The sequence below is a fragment of the Arachis hypogaea genome, chromosome 10, assembly GCF_003086295.3.
Source record: "Arachis hypogaea cultivar Tifrunner chromosome 10, arahy.Tifrunner.gnm2.J5K5, whole genome shotgun sequence".
Classification (NCBI taxonomy): Eukaryota; Viridiplantae; Streptophyta; class Magnoliopsida; order Fabales; family Fabaceae; genus Arachis; species Arachis hypogaea.
The window spans coordinates 33,088,463-33,093,880 of NC_092045.1; positions in this window are offsets into that span (position 1 = coordinate 33,088,463).

A 5,418-nucleotide genomic window follows, 5' to 3' on the forward strand; every position below is an offset into this window, starting at 1 on the left:
ATACACTTCCTATTTTTAAATTTCAGAATTTGGAGTAGGCCTTTCAATTTGGTGAAGAATTGAATTTAAATGGAATTTTAATTGAATTTGGACCACGGGTGCTTCTTCCAGTAGAGTGCTTCTTCCAGTATAGCGCTCGGTTAACAAAGAGAGCGCAGCGCTCTACCTTGCTTTTGGCGTGCCACTTTGGTGCATGACAAGCTCCTTGGCCGTGTCATACTTCATAGCGCTCAGTGAGGGGAGTGAACTGAGTGCCCATTTGTGTTGAAAGGAACTCCACCTTCAAGCCTTGTGTGCAACATGTGTGGAGAAATGTTTCTTTGAAGAGTGTAGCGCTCCTTCCTTGCCAGCGTGAGGCTCCAGGTTCGAATCCTTGCCACACCATTTGGGCTAATCTTCTTTGCCGAAGCACTCCTTTCTTAAGTGTAAGCTCCCAAGTTTGATTCCTAGTGAAGCCATGTTGGCTTATTTTTCTTGCAAGTAGCGCTCCTTCCTTCTCTTGGTTCATGGGTTCGAAACTTTGTGGCTTCACTAGCAAACATTGCACCTTGAATTTATTTGAAGTGGAGCCCGATAAAGTTAAGTGAGTTAACCGAGCACTATATTTGTTGCCTTGTTTCCTTGGTTCCTTGTAGCGCTCGGTTAAGTGAAAGAGCGCAGCATTTCTTGTCCTTTGCTTTCTTGGATTTGAGTAGCGCTTAAATAGAGAGCGCTGTGCTCACTAAGAGAGTGCTGCTCCTTGGTTTCTTGATGCGCCACGCTTTTCTTCTTCCTTATGCCACGCTTTCCTTGTTTCTTTTTTTCTTCACCTACAAGTAATCAAAACAACCAATCAAAGTATCACCAAATTCACAAGGTTTATAAATCATTCACAAGGTTTATATTTGTTGCCTTGTTTCCTTGGTTCCTTGTAGCGCTCGGTTAAGTGAAAGAGCGCAGCATTTCTTGTCCTTTGCTTTCTTGGATTTGAGTAGCGCTCAAATAGAGAGCGCTGTGCTCACTAAGAGAGTGCTGCTCCTTGGTTTCTTGATGCGCCACGCTTTTCTTCTTCCTTAGGCCACGCTTTCCTTGTTTCTTTTTTTTCTTCACCTACAAGTAATCAAAACAACCAATCAAAGTATCACCAAATTCACAAGGTTTATAAATTATTCAAAAACCAATTAATTTTAGCTTAAACCTCATGATTTAGTGTCAAATAAAGGATGGTTGATTGATTCAACAAAACCATGCAATTCCACTCCAAATCACTTACTTATAATGCAAGAAAGTGCATAAAACCTAATGAAACAAGTGAAAAATGCTTGAAAAGCTAGCATATGATGACTTGTCATCACCTATACAACAACCTATAACAATCTAAGATAAGCCTAACTACCCATTCTTCACTTTTTTTCACAAACTTATGCATTCTTTCTTTTTATCACAACACATATGCATTGATTATTATTGAGCTTCACTTTGGGGCATTTTGTATATATATATATATATATATATATATATATATATATATATATATATATATATATATATATATATATATATATATATAGTCATTTTTTTCTTTTTGCAGTAAAGCATACACAAGAGCATCAATGCATATGGTTTTACATTTAGTTAACACATGAGTATGTACCCAATTCCCAATATTTTCAATAAAAATACAACACACACCTTTTTCCAACCAATGTCCCAAGTTTCCCCACACTTGAATGATGCATACATTCACTAGCCTAATCGAAGATCCAAATAAAGGACATTCATTGTTTTTCGCTTTATGGCTTGTAATGTGCTAATATTGAGAACAAAGGGGATTAAATAAGCTCAAAGTTGGCTAACAATGGTTGATGGAAGGTAGGGTTTTTAGGTAAGTGAGCTAAATGAAATGATGGTCTTAATCATATATATGCATTCATACAAGGAATAATGGACATATAGATTCAAACAAATCAAAGATATGCACACAAGAATGGAATAAGTGGTTATAAGATGTAACCACACAATTAGGCTCAAAACTCACAAGCTTGTGTTCCCAGCTCAAAACCATGTTCCAAAATACGTTCTTCAAGCAAGACTGACACAAAAAATTTTCAAATTGGCAGTGTGCCCTATAAAAGATTTCTTGGAAAAGAAGTTATCATCCTAACTAACCAAGTAGTCCTAACATGCAAAAAGTGTCCCAACACAAAAACTAACCATGCAATCTATCCTAAGTAACAAAAGAAAAATCAAAGTCATGGGTGTTAAAAGGAAAAATTATTACCTACGGAGATTGATTGAACGACCTCCCCACACTTAAGAATTATCACGGTCCTCCGTGCTAGTGGTAAGGCGCAAGGGGCGATCGGGTTCAGAACTTCCATTATCCTTCTCGTGAATGCTATCGTCACTTAAGTTTGAAGTGGATGTGGAGATCTCCAACTCTTCCATAGGTGGTATCACAGAGCTCAAAAGCTTTTTCACAGAAGTAAATCGGCGTTGGTTGTGCCGTTCATATCGATCCATCTTCCTATGGAGAGCTACAAGCAATTGATGATTTGACTTTGGTGGTGCGGATGTAGTGGTAGAAATGGTGGAAGGGAGGGCTATGTCAAGGATCGGGGTGTCCATGGTGGGCTGGAGATATTTCCCACTTGGGACGAGATCGCCCTTTGTTGGAATTATAGCATTTATGTCTGTAGCCTCGGAAGGGACACCCGTAGTAGCAACCAAATCCGATACCAAAGCGGGGAATGGCAGATTACCCTTTGCATGGACTTGGCCCATCGTTTGTCGGATGAGGAGAGGAATGTTGACTGGCCTCTCCGTGAGTATGCACCAAACAAGGATGGTGAGGTCCACCGTGATGGATGACTTATGGGTGCTAGGCAACACGTAGTGAGATAAGATCTAGGCCCACGCTCTAGCCTCTACAGTGAGATAACGTGCATCAATGCTCTTGGGCCGGGATCTTCGACTCCCTCGAGTCCAAAATGACTCTCGTTCGGCAATAACCTGGCGGACAGCATCCCAATCAAAAATAAACTCGAAGTCATCACGCTGGCGCAAGGCCTTTTGATAACCATCCATATCCTCTGGTACCAGTAAAACATTGAGCACTTGCTAAATAGCCTCTTCCAAAATTGGGACTTGCTTCCGGCGCACATAAACCGACTGAAGAGAAGGGAAGTGGTAGTTGGTGTAAAACTCTACCACCCAAGAGAGGTTGGCCTCTTGCAATCTTTGCATGAGAAACTCCCATCCTCGTCGCTCAATGGGGGGAGGGGAATCACATAATGTGCAATGTGGTCCGATGGGGCAAGTAGGTGTTCGGGATGATAGTTCCTCTCAACTATGGTGGGAACATGAGCTCACAGAAGCAGTTGGGAAACCTTGTGGTGTCCCTAGCCGGCTTTCCCTCCTCTTGTTCATCAACATGAACAATTGGTGTCGCCTTCTTTAAGAGGGGTTTAGCTCCTAGTGTAGGGTGGGCCTTGGAGATTGATTTTTGGGGTGCCTTTTTAGTGGCCGGTTTCTTCGACGCCTTCTCCTTGCTTTTCTTGGTGGCCATCCTGAAAAAGGAAAGAAGAGGGGGAATATTAAACCCAAATAATCAACATTTGGAAGATAACATGCAAGTGACAAATAGTGCCCCAAAAGGAGTGGTATATCTTGAGGACATGACAGCTGGAACATGTGATCATAATAATAATAAAATCAAGGGGCATAACACTTAGCATGGGAGGCAAGAGTGAGTAAAGCATGCAATAAGGCATGAGAAGGATAAACTCAAGCATCAATAATAACGAAGTAAGTCATGGGTAACGAGCATAAGAATAGTTGACATGAAGCAAAATAGGCTCAATGCATAAAAAGAAAGACAAGTGTATGAAGAGGAGGCACCAAGCTGAGAGCACAAAGGCAAAATTGAGCTAAAATGGTGTGGGTGGCTTTCATCAAACACTTGGTGTGCAACATTCAATACACGAGCAAATAGGAGAAACTCAAACATGTACAATCCCAAATAGAATACCAATCAACAACATAACACCACATAGTCACAAAGGAATCAAGAGACAACAAAGTGATCCACCAAAGTGAGATAAATCCGAAATTCAACACCCATGGAAAATATGAAAAGAAAGAGCAAATAAGCAAGAACCAAGCATTAAAATTGCAACTAAGAAGAAAAGAGAAAGAAAAATCAAATACAACTAATAAAAGAAGGAAAACTTAGAATAAGAGAGAAGGAGAGGGAGTAGGGGTGAACCTTGAGAGGAAAAAGAGAGCAAGGTGGAGTGTAGGTAGAGAGAGGAGAGAGAGAGAAGAGAAAAGGGGAAAAGAGGAGAGAGAAAATGTGGGGCCACCGAAGATGGTGGTGGTCGCCGGAGGTGGCGGTCGCCGGGGACATGGGTGATAGGGCAATGGGAGAAGGAAGAAGAAGTAATGGAAGAAGGAAGTCGAAGGAAAAATTTGAAAAAGAAGGTAAAGTGGAACAGGGCGCGCGTTGTACATTATTTGCATCAGGTAATCGACGCATGCGCGCACTCCATGCGTATGCATGGATGAGACAAGTGACACGTGATCGTCTCCCACGCGTGCGCGTGGGTAGCAGGAAAGAGCGGGGACATGAACGCATCAAGGGACGCGCACACGTAGGTAGAGTTGTTCCTTGGGCACAAAGTTGGCATAAAAGGGGCCTAACTCTCTGGATTCTGGACCAGGAGTGGTGTGCAGCACAATCGACACGTACTCGCATAGCATGCATACGCGTGGATTTCAAAAACGGCAATCAATGCGTACGTCTGGCACAAAATGGGCCTATAGTGGGCATAACTCTCGAGTTTTTGCATCGGAGAGTTCCAAATGCACAATCGACACGTACGCGTCGCCCACGCTTGCACGTGGGTGTGCGAAATGGCAAGGGACGCGTAAGCGTCACCCACGCTTATGCGTAGGTTGCAACTGTGCCTTCGGCATAGAATGGGCACGAAGTAGGCACAACTCTCTGGTTTTTGTGCCAAAGAGTTGCGAAACCATGCCGACCCGTACGCGCGTAGCATGCTTCAATGCCCCCCTCCCCCGCGCTTTTTTTTCATACACATTAGGAGGAGAAATTATAGCACAAATTAGTAATAATGCATGCTAAATGGGTCAAAAAAATCAAAAATCTCATGTAACACTCAACCTTAAGCATTTCTTCAACATCTCAATTCAATCAAACCATTATCAATGAACTCCTCATAAGCAAGTTCAACACAAAAATCAAGCAAAAAGAAAAGCAATCCTACTATAAGCAAGTCACAAATCAAGCAATCACAAAAGCACAAAGACTCAAAAAGCTCTATACAATGAGCTAGAAACAAAGAGCGATCATACCGTGGTGGGGTATCTCCAACCTAGCACTTTTGTTTAATGTCCTTAAGTTGGACGGTCATGATC